The following is a 20,268-nucleotide window of genomic DNA, read 5'->3' as shown; positions in this document are numbered from 1 at the left end:
TATTAGTTTGAATATGAATTCTGTGGTTATTACCAGAGGCGGCTGTAAAGACAGCTACAGATAAGAAAAGCAGTAATTATTCTACTCCAAATATTCTTGTCTTGTTACACTAGGAAGCTAAACTGCCAGCAGACAGAATTACTAATAAATCAAATGTGACAGCTCACAGTCTGTTCTTACTTTGTAGAATAAATTTTGTCATTTCAGAATACATTCTGCCAAGTTTCGCCGATGGCTAATTCTATAAAAACAATGAATGGCAAATGCATGATTTAACATATGGCACCATAGGAAGCATTACCGCACATATATATATTTTTAATTGCAAATGGGGTAGATTAGCTGTAAAATGAGATATTGCAGGCGAGGTAAAGCTTCTAACCGAATAAATCAGAACATTTGAACAAGTTATGCAACTTTTTTAAAGTGCATGGGCAGCTTTTGCAGACTGAACTTTAAATGAGAGAATGAAAAACTCCAGGTGTGTGACTCAAGCAAAAGAGGGCAAGGTCATGTCGAAGAAGATAACATTTTGTAAAGGAGAACAAACCCTGGCAATTTGTAGGAAGTACGAGGAAAGCGTGAGTCACTAAGGGATGTTTATGAATATTCTGCTTTTTGATTGATCGACGGTATGTTTCAGCATGAACCATTTGTCCGCTCGCTGTGCACTGGGGCTTTGAGGTCTACCCTTTGGTAATGATTACGTATGAGCACATTAGCAGACCAAGAAGACTCATTACAATATCAAGGAGACCTGCACATCACTCGTCCTTTTTGGTGCCTTTGAGTAGAGTCTTTGTCTTTGTGTCGTGGCTATATGAGGCATGAACCAAGGTTATAATAGTTTTTGATTTTTCATTAGTTTTAGTTTTAATTTCGTTGTGAATTTTTGTTTTAAATTCAGTTAGTTTTAGTTAGTTTGTAGAGTGAGTTTGCTAGTTTTAGTTTAGTTTTTATTTTTTGAAAATGCTTAGTTTTAGTTTAGTTTTTATTAGTTTTAGTGTTAGTTTTAGTTTTTTTGTAATGGGCTATGTGTTGGGTGCCAGATTCAAAGAGGTCATAATAAATTTTGCCATTTTATCCATCTCAGCCCCAATAAGGTTATTAACTCTTACAGTTCTGGGTGTTTTGTATTTTGGTTCTAGTGTAAACATCCCAGTCTCAGTAAACATATTCACCATGTGTTGCATGTTCAAATAGAAACACTGAATTATGAATGAAAAAAGTTGACAAAAACGAAAACTAAGGACATTTTCACTATAATTTTAGTTAGTTTTAGTTAGTTTTGTAACCACAAAATACAGTTTCAGTTAGTTATCGTTTTTTTTAAAACTCTAGTTTTTATTTTTATTTCAGTTAACGAAAATGTTTTTTCAATTCTAGTTTTCATTATTTCGTTAGTTTTCGTTAACTATAATAACCTTGGCATGAACGTCACGTTACCAATTCATGGGTCACAATTACACCAAGCTCAGATCAGTTCCCCAAAAATGCATCGTTAAAGGTCGCAGTTGAAGTCCTAGAAACCTTGCACATGGTCAAACGGGACTGTGGAGAGAGTTTCCCTCCTGGAGCTTCAGTGGGTGATGGACATTCACTGCATCAGTGCACACAAAACTCCAGCATGCACTTTGCATAAAGTAGTGTGTGATTCACTTCCTCCCAGCTGTCATGTGTGATGATGTCTAGGCTGGATATTATGATAAATTATGTCTTAATATTTTTAGACTATGTGGCAATATATAAACCTCTCTATATCTTGATAGATGTATAGATATACACACTCTTTTCTGTGTAATTTTCCCTCTAAAATAATAATAATAAAGTGTTTGATGTAATCCTTTGATGCGTAGAGGGAACAGAGCTCATATATGACATTTGAGAGAGCTTTATTTTTTCTGAGTCACACTCTGGCTGTTGTACTGTCATTCTGGAGGGAAATTAGTCTTTGGAAACAGGAAGTTTCTCAGTGACACTCTGAGGTGTACTGTCAGATTAGTCTGTGATAATTTATTTTTTATTATTACATTTTTACTAATTATTCACACAATTGATATTCATTTTTTCTTAAATGCATTGTGCAGGCTGTTTTTATTTTATTTTTCATTTATTTATCTATTACTGACAGACTGAGTTATTGTCATTATTTTATACTTAATTGCAGAAATGCATGAGTTGGCATAAACATTTGGCTCCATACGGTGTTTTTCTTACTGATATCCGTCCTGCAATGTTTGTTTATTTTATAGTGAAGAAAAATTTAAATAAAAGCAAAAATAACTGTGAATGTGAAAAATTAAAGAAAGAAAGAAAAAGAAAGAAAAAAGTGAAAGAGAAAAAGTATGCTGATATGATGTTGCACATGAACTGTGATGCCTGGTATAAACACACACGACAAAAACACATGGGGGCTATTTGAACTGTGTGTTTTCAGAGTGGCTGGCTTGACTGCTGTGTTCTGCACTGTGTGGGGTTTTTAAGTGATGGAACAGATTTGTAAAAACCTTCATGAAACTGCTAAACACAAGATCTGTGGATTATCTTCAATAATTAGGTCATGATTTCTGGAAAGAGACGTTGCTGTTGAGTTTTTCAAATGTATTTTTTGGAGCTTCGAACACCACAAGAGTGCCATATAGTTCCAATTATATTCAAGAGAAGGCAAACAACTCTCTGGCAGATATCTCACAGAAACAGTCTACACTGTAAAAAAACCTGTTGTTTTTACGGTAAAAAAACGGCAGCTGTGGTTGCCAGAATTTTTCTGTAATAAATACGGTAGAACTTTTTTTAATATCACGGTAAAAAGATATTTGCACTGTTGATTTCACGTTTAAGATTTCCATTTTATTCCATTTTTTACTGTATAAATACGTTTTTCCATCAAAAGAAACGCTGTTCTGCCATATAATTGACAAGAAAATACTTTATAAATGCCACATAAATTAAAGATTTTACCATAAAATATTACAGTATATTTATGTTAGAGATATGGTGTTTCGTATATTTAACATCGAGAAAAAGTATTTTTTTACAAAAGAGAAATGCAAAAATTACAGTGACGCTTATATATATATATATTTGATATTTAATACATATTACAGTGTAATATGTATTAATATTAGAGTAATATAGAGTAATGTATTTTTCAAAAAAATAAAACTGTAAAAAATACTGTTTTGGCTGATATATACATTTACAGTGTTTCATTGTTACTAAAACTGAATTAACCCATTTATCATTTTACGGTCACTGTAAAATCTACAGACATTTTTTTTACAGTCTAGATTGATAAATATCACAGGGATGAGATGAAATATGTATTTTTGAGTTGAAGGTGAACTGTGGCTTCAACCCATTGGAGCAGGTGGCAATTTTGCGTTTAGCCATGCTCGATGTTTCTGTGTGTCACAATATGATGTCATTACATCAACAAGTGTTGCATTGCCATTATCATGTATCATGTAACACCACGCTAATTTTGTCTGACCTTGATTTCGCCAATTGTATGCTATACATATTGAATGATCTGCATTTTTACAACCACTACTTGCAACCTTCCTGTCCTCTCCTCTCTGCTCTGTGTAAACAGCCTGCTGTTATGTCTGATTTTCAGTGAATATTTGTCACGTGAAGTTCTAATCAGCACAATAAGTCGTGACTTCCTAGTTGCGTTGAGGAGCACAGAATTTAATGTTTCTAACAGGATCTGGTTATTCCAAAAAAGTTTATGTTTTGTGACTTTTTAAATATGACACGTAGAATAAACAAGACATTTCTGTAGCCTATGATCCATACAAGGACTTTTGGAAAGTTCAAATTTCGACAATAATGCCTGTTTTTACAGTTTATTTCCTTGTTAAATAATGTTTTTTTGGCAATCTCTTAAAGAAAACATATGTTTAAATCCTGCCTGCGGCGTAAATTGGTCTTAAAATGAAAATATTCTAGTTTATCACAATCATTTCTGGGACAAAATATTGTCCAACAAAAATGATCATGACAGGCCTATTATCTATCTGTTTTATGTATCAAAAGAGATACCAGCATTAACATGAACAACACGATATGGCTCACACTGTAAAAAATGTTTGTAGAAATTACAGTAAAACACTGTCAAATTATATCAGAAATAGGGCGTAAAATTAAAAATGTAATATCACCGTAGTAGACACTTTTAATTACCGTAAATCAAAGAATAGCACAAAACTTTTACTTTTTTCTGTCATAAACTTTAGAAAACACAGTTTTGCGTAAAAAATATTAGATTTTTCATTTAAAATGTATGGAGAAATACCATAACGTCACAAGGACATAACTACCCTAAAAATAATAGCAGACCAAAGGACCTAACAAAGGACCTAAAATGACCAAAAGAGTCACAAAACGACCAAAAAAAAGACAGAAAACGACCAAAAGAGACACAAAGCCACACTGTAAAAAAGGTTTGTAGAAATAACAGTAAAACACTGTCAAATACATCAGAAATAGGGCGTAAAATGAAAAATTGTATATCACTGTATTAGATGCTTTTAATTACCGTAAATCAAAGAATAGCACAAAACTTTTACTTTTTTTCTGTCATAAACTGGAAGAAACACACAGGTTTTAGGTAAAATATAACATTTTCATGCAAAATTTGTGGAGAAATACCATGATGTATGAATTAATGACACAATTATCCTAAAAAATAACAGGATTATTCAGACTAAATCACAGTTTTTGCTGATATTTACATTTAAATTTAGAGTAGAAAATCCACTCACTGTAATTTTTACGGTGAAGTTCTGGCAACCACAGCTGCCGGTATTTTACCGTAAATTAAACAAATTATTTTTTACAGTGCACCTGTAATGGTGCCTTCACCACACTTGAGAGAAATTAATGACATTGAACTGCCCACAAGACCACAGTGGTTGTGATATAAGATTGCCGTTAGAGGTCTCTCATTTCCTCTGATCAGGAGCGAGTCGGAGGGTTATGGCCGAGCCGGTGTTCACCTGGGAGAGATCAAAGCGACTTCCACAGCGCTGACAGATGGAGGAATTTCATTTCTTCAAGGCACTCCGACATTACAATGTGGCGTCATTTCGAGGCTTGCTAATAGTTTGAGAAAAGTCTAAGATGACTTTGCAAGTCAGGGAGTTCTTTTGGGAAGCCCCATTGTGTCGATGTAATAAGACACGATAAAGAAGCTTATTGTGAATTTCTCTTGGCATTCTCCGTCTTCCTCTTTTCAGCTGATGCTCCATTCAGTTCATTTGATTCCAAATGGAGAAGAGCGGGACTGAAAAATAGACACATTGGAGATGTAAAATGAATTTTTCAGGTGATTCGCCGATGCAGTCTGCAGCAACTCAAGTCTGTATCACAAGATGTCAGTTGGCCGAGTGAGCAGGGCAGACACGTGCAAATTTACTGCAAACATATGTGACACTGGAAACGGAGGAAATGAGCATGAGATGAGCAGGGAAAGATAAAAGAAGGGGAGAAAAAAGGGACGAGGGAAAGACGGAGCTGGTGGATGAGAAGGGGTAATTATTGTGCGGATAGAGCGAGATGGAGGGTTCGTGAGAGGCACAAAAGCAAAACACTGAGTGAAGGACAAGCTTGTAACTTCTCTGTGAAAGACAGATAAAAGAGAAAGAGAAAAGATGGAGACGAAAGGGACACACGATAGCCCTCAGAGAGGCGGGTGGAGAGGGCAGGGGAAGAAGTGAGAGATGCTAGTTAGCACTTTTCTGGAAAAGGCAGAGCACGAGAAGGAGGGAAAGAGAGAGAGGAAGAGAAAAGGAGATAGTTAGCACAGTGGCAGAGTGAACTTTTGCCCAGTGCCTGTCAGTGCAGAGGACGGCAGAGGACGGGTGGTGTGTGTGTGTGTGTGTGTGTGTATGTGTGTGTCGTGTGTGTGTGTGTGTGTGTGTATTCTTGCCTCCTCTTGACAGTGAGGAGGAACATGAAGTCTCTAATTGCTCTGGTGACTGCAACTTCAGACCTCTTCCACTGTGAAAGGGAGAGAGACAGAGAGTGGGAGGGAGGGCAGAGGAGCACTGAGATCAGGACAAAAAAAGACAAAGGGTCTTATTAACAGAAAGGGGGACTAATTGAAGTTATTAATGAACGGCGCACAGAAGTCGTCAAACAGACAAATAATAGAGATCGCATGCCAAACAGAAACTGCAAAAAGTGCATGTGATGCAGAGACAATATGCCTTACTGACATATTACGGCTGTGTGTATCTGTGCGTATCTAGTATAACAGATTGATTTTAAAAAAAAACTCAACTCTTTATTTTTTATAAATTCCCAATCCTCTTCTCATGCTGTCTAAATTGTACATTTTGTATTTGTAGAAAATTAAGCACACTGCAAAAAAGCCAACTTGTATTTTTTGGCCTAAAACAGTGATTTAAGTTGGTTTAACTTGGAAATATAAATTATTGATATTTAGGGCTAAGGATTAAAAGTTATTGCAATGTAAAATTATAAGTTAGTTCAACTTATAGTTGAGTTGACAAAAATCTGAATTCAGAGTTGAGCAAACTCAAAAACAAAACTTAAAATATTTAGTTTAATTGTCCAACTTAAAATTTTATCGAAGTTTGTTGCCTTGAAATTTTGAGTTCACTCAACTTTTCTTTTTTTGCAGTGCAGTTTATACCACATTAGGCGTGTTTCCACTGAGTACTTTTTGTAAAGTGGTGTGGAGTGTTTTGGCTCCGCCCACTAGTTAGCTCCCCTCGGCCTCTGTTCCTATACAGGTACTTTTGTAGGAGTTTGAATGTGACAACAGACCGACGTGGCAAGCAGTGTTGCCAACTTAGCTACTTTGTCGCTATATTTTGTGACTATTCGGACCCCTCTAGCGACTCTTTCAAAAAAGCGACTCTAAATGAATAGCAGGCTCCGTCACAGCGGCCCAGTCTTCCTGCAGCAGTCTCTCCCAGCTGCAGTCAGCAGAGCAGGATATGTTAACCCCTCAGTGTCCAGTTTACACCAGTCTGCAAATGAATCATGCATGCGCGAAATCGCCACCTCAGCCTTATCCAATCAGCGTCGACTAGTGAGTAGCGGCTCAGAAAGTACCAACCCGAGGCAGGTTCTTTATAAACCACTACCTGAGCCACTAACTGTTGAAGTTGGGCGGATCCTCTCTCCCAAGCCACACCCATAGCAGCTCACTAGAGTGAAAACTACCTGGAAACATGGAAATGTGCCTAATATCAGACACTAGCCCACAGAATATAACAAATATTAGGATTATAGGGGTGGGGAAAGTAAGGCAGTCAAAAAAATCCATCAATTCTAATGAAATGCAGTCCTGTCAGTTTCTTCCGCCTCTTTTTTTCAGTATCTTTGATATGATCAGATTGACACAAAAAACAGAGACACTAGCACCCCAGGATGCTGCCAAGCCTCGGTGAAACAAAGGACACCACAGTTACTGACATCCCGTTGGATTCTGATGCAGACATGGAGGTCTAGCAGCCCTTCATCCACTAACCAGCAGGATGCCCAGAGGAGATCCACATGGCTGGGTTTAACTCCTCTGTGCTCGGTGTCTCCTCCTGATATAGAGATGGACGCGGAGATGTTCTTGCTTGTCCATGTGGTCAGGATCATAGCTGGTTCTTCATCTTTTCCTCTGTGTTTACTCTGATGTTTACATTGATAACATCTTTCAGTAATATAGCTTAATGTTAGCAACACATCCTGATGTGCAACTTGTCACATGCCGCCACCACCGTCCAATGTCGGTCACAAAAAGCACAATATTTGCAAAATAGACGCGAATAAGCTCAGATGTAGCCTTAATTTAGCAGAGATGACGGAGAGGTGACTGTAGAAGTCTGCACCTTCTAGAATATAGAGCTAAATATTCCCCTCAGGAGTTGGTGGAGACCAATAGCAGAGGAGAATATTGAATTTACATGACCCAGGTGTCTAGAAACACAACTCCAGAAGAAGAATGATGTTGTTCCATAACTGCTTGATATAAGAATAAGCAAATGTTTAAAAAATGTCAACTGATATGTCAGTGATGTGTGCATCCGTCTGCTGCCTTCAAGTGGCCAAAAAAAACAAAACCCCAGTTATAGCCAGTTTGAAATTCCTTTTTACATGATAAATATGTAAATATCTGTTTTGCAATGAAGTACTCCAAAAGAAAAATCACTCTAATGACTCATTATAACAATTATAACATTTTTGAAGTGTGCAGGCTGTCTTCAGTGTTTCTTGTTCACACCATCTTCATCTACTGTACGTCTTTTTATTGCAGTGAAGTGTGTTTCGGGAAAGGACTGGTGGGTGTGAGACTCACTTCATGCCTTGGTGATTCAGTGATTTTATCTGCTCACCTTGACCTGCCAGGAGAGATGATATATCCATAACGCACACCTTCAACACTGACCTCCGCCTTTCCTTTGGCTTCTGTCCAGTGACCCTTGCTTTCTCCTGGGCGTTTTTCCCGTATTGCTCTGTCAGCTCTGGAAGGGGAAGAGGATGGAAAGAAGGGGGAAGGGAGATGACCGGGAGGGGGACAAAACAAAGGGATGAGGGCTTCGGATGAGGGAGTATCGAGGAGAGAAAAAAAAATATGGAGAGAGAGAGGAAAGGGTTCATTCACCACTAGGGACCTGCTGAAATGGCCCTGCTTTGTCACTGTCTTTCACACACACACACACACACACACACACACAACTCTCTCTCACTCTTCTCACTCTCATATATACACATAATCCTAGCTGTCAGATATATGTTACACACATATGGATCATACTCAGCCTAAATCCTTTTGCAGTGTTTTTCCACTGGTTCTGGTGTGTGTGTGTGTGTGTGTGTGTTGATGTGTGGGCGGCATCTGTCAGGGCGGATGCTAAAACCCTTCCTCTGGCCAATGATAAAAGCTCAACGCATCTCTGTGTGTGTCTGCTTGGTGTGTGTGTGTGACCACCCAGATGTTTGGACATTAGTTGACTGCTGGTATCTGCAGCTCAAATGAGCCTTGGGGCTTAGGTCATTAAAGACCAGCTTTAAACTTACTAATACATTCAAACACACACACACACACACACGCACATACTCCCCAAGTAGCTGAGTTGGTAGGTTTCTTCTAAAACTCTGTAGACTGTCATGTAACTGAATCAGCGCCTGACTCACTGACATAACTGCAACAAACTCAAGTGATATCAGCTCATAGAGGGACAAACTGTTCAATGGGGAGGATGCAAGGAGAGGAAAGATTGAAATAAAAGAGGTAATAAAAGGAGGTATGAAGGGGTAACAGATGAGGCGCCATGGTAACGTATTGCTGCCTCAAGGAGAAAGGGAAAGCGATAATACATTTCCACACATTTGTCATGTAAGATGGAAGTCAAAAGGTGAAACTAAGCTTGTGAAGTAGTTCATGTGGGAAGCCAGGGGCGGATTGTCCTACTGCCAGGGCTTCTCTTCAGGGAAACGTGGAAACTCTTGGAGAAGGCGTGAATCTGCACTCTCTTAGTGAGAATCCTCCCTGTCTGAGTGACTCCATGCGTGTGTGAGAGCAGGCACATGGCGTTTTACACCCTCGCCAGGCCAACAGAGGAGCTGGCAGCAACAGGGACCGTGACACACATGAGGAGCTGTGAACTACTAAACTAAAGAGAATAGCTATAGAAATAGATAAAGTAGAAGGGCAGACCTCCACTAAAGCCCTGCCCTAAAGGCTCTTAATCCTGCTCATGCCTACACTTGCAGACAGTCGGACCATGCAGTGATATGTGTGTTTGGTAAAACAAAGCCCTCACTGGAACATTAATAACAAGTCAGGCAAAGAGAGTGAACGCTTTATATTAAGGTCCTTGTAATAACCATTAATTAACAAGTAATAAGGCCCTTGTAAGTCGTTACAAGATGCTTACTAACATTATTGTGTGTTTATAAGTGTTAATAATGGCATTACAAACACCCATGACCCACCCATTATGTCTTTGCCATGCCTTTATTAATTTTATTTTGTTTGCTTATTGATATTAAAATATACTTTATTGCTCATTTATTATAAGTTAACTATGCTTTTTGCAACTACCGGATCTAAAGCGAGAACAATGCCTTATTACTTGTTAATTAATGGTTATTAAGGAGCTTATTATAAAGCGTTACCAAGAGTGTTACCAAGAGTGGCCCAGCGTTGTATTGAAGGGGTGTTTGGAATTAGTGACAGCTTATTCGCAAATAATTCATTCAGAAGAACTAATTGTTAAGGTGAACGAACCGAACCGAAAGAGTGATTATTTTCTCAACCTCGCCGGTCTCCAGTCTTGTGTCTCTCTCTCTAGCCCGTAAATGGCAAGTAGCGTGAGCTTGCATTCACTCAAACCCGCCCCTCCCTCCAGTCTCCTTCTTCTTCTTCTGTTTTACCAGCGGTTGGCAACCAGCATAATTGGTGCATTATTCACTGTAGGCATGGTCAGTTACTGCTTCAGTTTGTGTACTGAACGTACTAGTAAAGGGAACGTGAGCCCTGACTGGTTCTCTGCATCGACATCAGTCAGTCCACGATACATTCACTGAACATACTAGCTGTCAGAGTTGCAGTCACCCACGCTCACCTCCTCTCTCATGTCTTAAAAAAGGAAGTAGTGACAGATATTGTATTGAATTATTAGGTGTTGAAAATATGATTGTTATAGCAGCTTTCATTTTGCAAACTGTAGCTTTTATCCAACTAAATTCTCTGCTCATTAGCTTATTCACAAACGGCTGCTCACACAGAGATGCGTCAGATATGCAATCAAAACTCCAGTTAAGCACTGAAGTATTTGGTTATTAAATCTTTTGTACAAATCTTTTTAATGAACTGAGTTTAGTGATTCAGTACACTGACAAGAACTGTGAAGAGCGTCCCTCTTAGCGGACTGCTTTTCTTTCTGTCCATTTAACTTTTATGAGAAACACTGCAGTGTCTGGTGACTAAAGGGGTTAATATCTAATAATAATAATAATAATAATAATAATAATATGTTGTTGTTGTTGTTGTTGTTGTTATTATTACTTTATCAGTGCATTTGGTCAGCAATTAGAGCCGTTTAGTTTTCTGCTGACACCAGCTCAGAGTGGGACTGTGCAGCCAGCGAACAGTTCATGATCTGCTTTAATCTTCTTTTCAACTTCATCTGTTGACTCTAGCCTTTAGGTTAGTGCTAGATAAATCCCAGAACCTGCGGTTTTGTTTTTTTACCAGTTGCTCCCACCCTCAGCAGAGTTAAAGACAACCACACCAGCAACATTTCTGTTTTCCTGCTGGATACTAAATCCAACGCAGAAATCCTCTATGCCCTACCTCGCAATGTTAATGAAAGTGAAAAGTAATTTGTGCATCTGCCCTATTATGCAATGCCACACCCTTCTACAAAGTTTTGTGAATATCAGGTCAGTAGATTTTCCTTTATCCTGCTGACAGATAAACAAACTGCACATAAAACACAACCTCCTTCACAGTAAATAAAAAAGGTCATGTCGATTGACATAATTTCTTGCTGCCTGCTACTAAATCACCCTTTATTTTCTTCACTATGTCAGACTTGGCCTCTAAGTTGACCCTATATTATGTAGGAAAAGGCAAAAAATGCATTTTTCTCAGCTGCAGTTTGGTTCAGATGGCTGACCCCTGCCCTGACTTTTGCTTTGGGGAAAAAACGGCTGACATGTCGCCTCTCATTCCTCTTGTTATTGCAACCTGCTGTACTAAAGACCTCTGATCTCAATTAGGGATCGTGTTAGGGTCAGTTGTGTGTGCATGAGTGTGTGTTCATGTGTACTCTAGCCATGTGGGTTTGCATAAACCAACTCCCATCCCTCCATAAATACTTTTTTAGGCAATCGCATACACATTTTCTTTGTCCTTCAACTAAGACCGCTTATATTATGATCTAAACCTACACACATAAAGATAAGATGATTCATCAGAACTCCCCAAACAACCTGCTGTCTTCAAGTAATAACCAGTGTGCTATTTCTCTCGCAAATGAGACTTGACAGCACAATTCTGTACAATTTAGTCTCTTGGCAGGGGAGGGAGAGAGAGAGGGGGAGAGAGAGGGGGAAAGACAGTGTGTGTCCTTTTGGCCCATCCTTTTGGCCATTTTCCCAGTCAAACGAGTGTGAGAGGAGTGCAAAGGCAGCCAGGGCCCTCAGAGAGCCAAGCACTGTTTAAATGATGTTATCACAATACATTTGTTTCCACTCCATCTGTTTCACTTACACATTCTCCAAACTCCCGCTCCCTCACCCTCTTTCATTATTTTTCTCACCTGTATGTCACAATTAACATTTACTGTTTAATTTAATGTGGATATTTGTGACCACATGTGTGCTTATTCTATACAGGGATGCTGTGACCCTTCATCTTATTACCAACACTCACTACACAGACACATGCACACACACCTCAGTTCTACCTCACATGCTGCCAGCCATAGCCTCACATCATTTAGCGCTTCAATAAGTTATTGATCACAACATGCCTACAGTACTTTGGGACCTAGAACAGTCCCAAGGCCAGTACAAGTGTGTGAGTACCTGTTATAGTGCTTCACTAAACACCTAATTCACAGATTCTGGGCATACTGTATATGGGTTTCTTAATCAATACTTGTGTAAGGATGTGCCAAAGTAGATGGAGTTCAATGCTTTTGTTCATTCTCACCTTGGTGCATGCCTCAGTTTTTGATGTGTGTGACGTGGCTGAAGAGGGTCGCCGGTTCGCCTCCCGCCTGCAGCTCTTCTGTGTGGAGTTTGCATGTTCTCACCGGGTACTCCGGCTTCCTCCCATAGTCCCAAAACATGCACTTAGGTTTAATTGGTAACTCTAAATTGCCCGTAAGTGTGAATGAGAGTGTGATTGTCTGTCTCTATGTGTCAGGGATCAGCTCCAGCCCCCGCGACCTGAGTGCGGATAAGCGGTTAAGGATAATGAATGAATGAATCTGCAAGCTGCCCTACCTAATTGGGTTGTGTCATAAAATGGTCTAAAATGGGTATGTAGTGCGATCCAACTGATATAATGTGGATTCTGTGTATATCTATCTATAAAAGCAAGAAGCGTCTGTGTGTGCGTGTGTGTGTGTGTGTGTGTGTGTGTGTGTGTGTGTGTGTGTCTAGGGCATACCTCGCTGACCGTTAGTCAGACTGACCTCAGATCCCGTATGTGGCTTGTGCATGGCACTGGCACAAAAAGGAAGGGTTAAATGCAGAGGTTGAATTTCCCCATTGTGGGATTAATAGAGTACTCTTCTTCTTCTTCTTTTATTTTCTTTGTGATGTAGTGGATTAACTGATGGGACAGATAAGACAATAATCTTGGAGGATTTATTGACTATTTGCTGCAGTTATCCCCCAACTCCTCTATATTTTGGGCAAAAATAGATGATTCTCCTAAGAACACACTAGAACTAATCATCAAGTGTCAGGTGGATAAGTGCATCATAATACAACAATTTATGTGGCTCTGCTTGCATGACAACCAATTTAATCATAATTAGTTATTTTTTTATATTATATGAATGCATATACGTTAATGAAATTACAGTTTTATTTTGTTTGCAATTATTCTTTTTTTTTTAACATTGTGTTTATTGGATTTTGTCGTGTTAACATATAACATGGCAAGTCATATATTGAACATCCTATTTTGTTTTACCTTGCCCCCCCTCCCATTCCCTCCCCCCATTTCCCTTTACTGGTACACATAGTTATAAAGATATGCATATACATATATGTTCATATATACATACATACATACATCTACATACATATACACACATACAGTTAAAAAAAAACAACAACAAAAAAAACAGCAAGACAGTCAAAACCTCAAAAGGAAATGGATAAATAAAATAAAATACAATAAAATAAATAAATAAACCTATATAAAAATGGAAATTAACTCAAGTTATATAAAAATCCAAAGGTAAAGTCACCAATTATCCTTTGGGTAATTTACAGGGTTTACAACACTATTAGCAAGGTGATATATTTCTCCTGGCTCACCTCAAGTCAAAGGAAACAATGTCACTCTATAAGTTCTACCTCTTTTAACACATTGAGTCAATTTTCTTCCGGAGAACATGATCAGTGTACAGATTGCATTCACACCTGGCTTTGATCCAATCACAATGCGAGCCAGATGACCACCAGATGTAGTCTGGCTGATTGGATAGCGTTCTGATGGATTGCAATGCATTTAGTGTGTATTCACACCTCATTAACCTCGTGTTAATAGTGTCAGAGAGGTCAGAGAATCAATAGCATTGGTGTATTTCTTTGAAGCCCAGAAATATTTCTCTATGCTGGACGTAGTAGAATATAAATGAAATCTAACATAAGCTACACTGTAAAAAATATTCTGTTTAATTTACGGTAAAACACCGGCAGCTGTGGTTGCCAGAACTTTACCGTAGAAATTACAGTGAGTGGGTTTTCTACTGTAAATTTAAATGTAAATATCAGCTAAATCTGTCATTTAGACTGAAAAATCACTTGCCATTTTATCCCTATTGTGTCTCTTTTTGGTAATTTTGTGTCTCATTTGATAATTTTACATATTTTTTTGGTCATTTTGTGTCTTTTTTTGATAATTTCATGTCTCTTTTGGTCTTTTTCTGTCTTTTTTTTGGTAATTTTGTGTCTTTTTAGATAGTTTTGTGTCTCTTTTGGTCATTTTGTGTCTTTTTTGATGGTTTTGTGTCTCTTTTGGTCGTTTTCTGTCTCTTTTTTTGGTCGTTTTGTGACTCTTTTGGTCATTTTAGGTCCTTTGTTAGGTCCTTTGGTCTGCTATTATTTTTAGGGTAGTTATGTCCTCGTGACGTTATGGTATTTCTCCATTCATTTTAAATGAAAAATCTAATATTTTTTACAGCAAAACTGTGTTTTCTAAAGTTTATGACAGAAAAAAGTAAAAGTTTTGTGCTATTCTTTGATTTACGGTAATTGAAAGTGTCTACTACGGTGATATTACATTTTTAATTCCACGCCCTATTTCTGATATAATTTGACAGTGTTTTACTGTAATTTCTACAAACATTTTTTACAGTGTAAACACAGAGGATTCAGTGGATGGAGATATTTCATACAGGACATTAATTAGAGGACAGAGATGCTGCTGATGTGTGAGTAACTCCCATTTGTGCTGAATTAGCTTCCTTGCCACATGTGATTGATAGGGACCACATCTCTCTCTCTCTCTCTCTCTCTCTCTCTCTCTCCCTTCATCTCGTGCCCAGTTTTGTCACTCTTCTTCTCTTCCATTCTCTCTTCTTCTGTTTCTTTGAGTTGCAGCTACTTCAGCCATCTGTACGGTAAAGTCAGGCAGATGGTGTGACAGACAAAGAGACAAAGTTAGAGCGTCAGCATGACGGACATCAATCACTCACAGAGTCGATGGCAAGGCAGTGAGTAGATGCCACGGTATATTACAACAACAGTGGTATTAAATTGGTGTTATTTCTGTTGGTACTAATCATGTCATGTTAGACAGTTTAAAGAATGGGTTCGAAAGGTTTTGAAGTTTTGTTGATATGGGAGTATAACTGGCATTCCCTATCATCAAACAGTGCCTATTCATTTTTTATAAAGTACATGTTGTAAGTACAGCGTATTTTGGAAAGGTCCAGCGTCTGCTGCAGAGTCACTTTGAACTGATGTCACACTCAGTATAATAAATTGGCACCTTCTAGACTTGACTTTGCAACATTTCTGCATTTACAGCGGGTTTGCTGTTAATGTATTTGTTTTGGCTGCAGCGTGTTAATGATAATTAAAATGTTTCAGGCCGTTGTAATGCATCTACCCTTGTCAGCCACCACATGGCCATCCCATAAAATAAGAACAAAAAATAATACTACTTGCACAAAAAAATGTGTTCAGTCTGCCTTAAGTTCAGCTAAACAATAAGACTCCTGAGGTTAAGGTTAAGTAAAGTGTATCAGTATATACACTGACGGTCAAAAGTTTTAGAACACCCCAATTTTTCCAGTTTTTTATTGAAATTCAAGCAGTTCACGTCAAATGAACAGCTTGAAAGGGTACAAAGGTAAGTGGTGAACTGCCAGAGGTAAATAAAAAAAGGTAAGCTTAACCAAAACTGAAAAATAATGTACATTTCAGAATTATACAAGTAGGCCTTTTTCAGGGAACAAGAAATGGGTTGACAACTTAACACTATGGAGTCTTGGGCTATTTTGTCAATTTTTGAATTCTTTTCATGTCTTTGTAAGTCATTTTGTGTCTTTTTTTGGTCATTTTGTTTCTTTTTTTAGTCATTTTGTGTCTTTTTTTTTGGTCATTTTGTGTCTTTTTTTAGTCCTTTAGTCCAACATAAAATGTGATTTTGAATCTTTTTTTTTACTTTCAAAACACTATCATGCTCAATAAAGAATTTTAAATGTTGCAAATGTGCATTAATTTCAGAGTACACTGAGACATTAAACTGCATAATTTTCAATTCAATTCTGGAAAAGTTGGTGTGTTCTAAAACTTTTGACCAGTAGTGTATATATATATATATATATATATGTGTGTGTGTGTGTGTGTGTGTGTGTGTGTGTGTAAAAACAATATTTGCCTAGAGGATTTTAAAGACCAATGCCGATACCGATTTTATAGGGGGTAAATTCATCAATAACTGATATGGTGGTTGATCTAGCATTTTTTTTTCTGAGCTGGAATGAAAAAATACGCTTTTTTATGTGGATTGTGCACCGATTTTCCACCACTCTGCAAATGTACAGAGAGCTACTTTCTCAAACATAAAACTTTATTTAATAGTATTTTACATTATCAAACAATGTAGTAATCATCAAATTCTATAAATGATAACTGAGAAAATAAAAAATAAATAGGAATGAAATAAATAGCTTAATAAAAATCATTACTGTTCAGTTTCAGTCAATTGCTGATTATTTAAAACAAAATCGTGCCAAGCAACATTTTCTGCATTATATATTGTGTAAAAAAGGATTTCATAATGACACATGTCAGACAGCATATACACCGATATCGATATGCCTTTGATCGGCCAATATCGGCTGATCATATCAGTCAACTAATATATCTGCAGGCTCTACCAAACAGTGTAAAATATGCTTCCCATTTACATTTCTGTCAATACGTTTTCCTTGAGAGGGAGTAGAATGGAGAGAGAAAGAGGTTTGAATAATGATTTGAAACTATATTATGCCTGAGCCAAATACACTGTAAAAAATGTTTGTAGAAATTACAGTAAAACACTGTCAAATTGCATCAGGAATGGGGCGTAAAATTTAAAATTGTGTATCACTGTAGTAGACACTTTTAATTAACGTAAATCAAGGAATAGCACAATTTTTACTTTTACTGTCATGAACTGTAGGAAACGCACAGTTTTGCTATAAAAATATAACATTTTCATGTAAAGTTAATGGAGATTTGCCATGATGTGTGAATGAATGACTCAACTACCTTAAAAATAAAGAGAACATTCAGTCTAAATTAGTTTTTGCTGATATTTAAATTTACAGTAGAAAACCCCCTCACTGTATTTTTTACGGTGAAGTTCTGGCAACCACAGCTGCCGGTAATTTACCGTAAATTTAACAGATTATTTTTTTGCAGTGTAAGAAACATAATTTTTCAAAAAAATCTACTTCTGTTGCATCTCCTCACTGTGTGTCTTTGTGTGCGTGTGAAACAGTGTGTTTTAATGCCTTTGAGTTAGTGTGTGTCTGCTCCGCTGCCCTTGTGTCCAAGTGTGTTTGTGTGTGCTTATTGTGCATATTGTGCTTGCCCATACCTGAGCTTGCCAACCTGCAGAGATGCAATTCCACAGGGTGCAGTCACTGCCAGTTCCTATTAATATCAATAGCACCAGTTGAGCCGCAATGGCTGACCTTGGTTATGCTTTAGATAACCAGTGAGCCAGCCTGCATTAAAATGGAACACTTTTCTGCGACTTCTAAGCATTGCTGGCTATTTTTATTTTATTTCATAACTGAATTGTTTAAAAGTGCATGTATACGTGATGTGTAGCTGGCTAATTTACCTAATGAGACCTGAAAAATGATGCTCACGAGAGACTGCTTTCCAAAATGTAGCATTGTCGTCGAGACATTTGTAGATACTAACACACACGCATGCACGTGCACACACACACACACACACACACACACACACACACACACACACACAGCTTGTCTCTGTACTGTCCTCTCGCGAACTCTGACATCGCCTCGAGGGAGGATTTAGCCCAAGCGCATTCAGAGAGGGATGAAACTGCCTGAGAGAGCAACAGACAAAAAGATATATAAAGCAAAACTATGACTGAAATTGCTCCTTTTTAGACAAATGGAATGATGAGAGAGAGATAGAGAAACTACTTTTGTTCTTTCATCTTTAGTTTTGTGTCACATTTTTGAGTTTCTATGGGCTTTTTGCAACTGCTGCCATATTTGAAGTTGGAATATGAGATTAAAGAGGAACCCTGTTATTTTCATTGAACTGCTTGGCAAAGGGTGCACACATTTTTGCACATATTTGTCACATCAGTTGTTCTCGAATCAGACAGGTCAATAGTGACATCAGTGGGATAATTATAACAGAGGTATTATCTTGTCTTTCTTTTATTATGCATCGCTGTTGATCATCCATTTAATAATATAATGATGTGGGTTTTTACAACTTTAACACATGCACAGAGAGCAGTTTTCTGAGGCAGTTTTCAGTATTTCTGTGACATATTGAGGTAATTTGACAGCTGCATGCTCACACTCGGGAGCCGCTCGGTACAGACTCACTCTTGTACCGATCGCTGCTGAACAGCACCACCGGAGCCGTTGAGGTTTACATGCAAGGTGCCCTTGTACAGGGCTTACTGCATCTTACATCTAACTTTCTCTGCTTAACGTTCCCTACCTGCTCCAAGGACTCGCTCACCAAAAATGACTGCAATGTTATTTTACCGATGCGTAATGTTTATTCTTAACGTTTCAGTAAGTGAACCCACTGGCTAGTGTCCTGCCCTCTTTTTCTTACCACTTTGTTTTAGTTAGCATTCCAGCGGAGAGACTTGGCAGCCGGGCTCATATTGTGCCCTTCACAAGTAGGCTGATCATCAGGCACATTAAAATGAGGGAATGGCCGTTGGTCTCTTATAATGATGGTAATGAAACTGAGAATAAGGGTTGGCACTGTGGAAAAGCTTGGAAGCATGACAAATGATAGCTGTGAGGGCTGAGAGCGGCATACAGTAGCCAATGACATTGCTACAGTAAGCAAGGGAAATTAATAATGCAAAGCCAAACATCAGTTTGACATGTTTTTTGGCTCTTCAGGAAAATGTTAGGTTGCCCCAAAGAGAAGCAGAGGAACAGATCTGCATGAATCTCCCCCCATTTGCTCACTTCAGATAAAAAATGCTATTGTTGCACCTGCATTCATAACATCATACCTTTTCATTTTAAACAGATGACGCAGCTCCTGATTGAGCTTTTCTGCTGTCAAAGTCTGTTGAAATTTTCTTTTACATTAGCCAGTCTTTAAACACTGCCATAGCCCATACCATGATCCATTTTGTGTTAACTTCACGTCTGGCTTCTGTAATTTTGCTTCGTCTGTGCTGTTTTCTTGTTCATTTAACCATAAATCGAAAGTTTTATGCTCTCCAAATACATTGAAATGATTAGTGAAATATTCCATGCTGTTTTCTGATGGAGAGACAGAAAGCTATTTTCTTTTTGCCACAGATTGATATGATTGGACATGGTCCTCCAGAGTCAGAATTTAATCCATAGCAACTGTCTGCTATCCACAGCGGTGGTCTGCTCCTGACTGACTGTAGAAGGCTTTAATTGAACAATCACAAACAAGTATTCAGTGAAGGTTTGTCACTTCGGGTTAAATATCAGCTTGATACTGTTGAAAATAATATGATGTATGCCCTTGGTGTGCGTGAATATATAAACCATAGTAGACTGAGTTGCAATATCCAAATCTGCAGGACCATCAGAGCCCCAGAAGGCTCCCCTAAATGTCCCAACACTTCCCTGTTGTTTCCATTGTGTCTGTGTATGTCCCTGCGATGGATGGAGGGAAATATATTTTACGACCATGCAGGCAGGGTGCCATGGTGATGTAGTGGTATAGAGTTTGCATGTTCTACTCATGTCAGTGTGGGTCCTCCAGGATCATCCCACAGTCCAAAGACATGGAGCCTAGGTTTAATTGGTGACTCTAAATTGCCCATAGGAG

The 20,268-nt window shown here is 38.2% G+C and overlaps 1 protein-coding gene across 1 annotated transcript in view; it reads left to right on the top strand.

The window, feature by feature from the left end:
- LOC131984111 (voltage-dependent T-type calcium channel subunit alpha-1I-like) overlaps window positions 1-20,268 on the top strand; it is a 240,450-nt gene that overhangs the window by 80,672 nt on the left and 139,510 nt on the right. The window lies entirely within an intron of this gene.

This window comes from Centropristis striata, chromosome 13 (genome assembly GCF_030273125.1).
Source record: "Centropristis striata isolate RG_2023a ecotype Rhode Island chromosome 13, C.striata_1.0, whole genome shotgun sequence".
Lineage (NCBI taxonomy): Eukaryota > Metazoa > Chordata > Actinopteri > Perciformes > Serranidae > Centropristis > Centropristis striata.
Note: the sequence above shows the minus strand (reverse complement) of the source record. Positions and strands in the feature narration are given on the sequence as shown.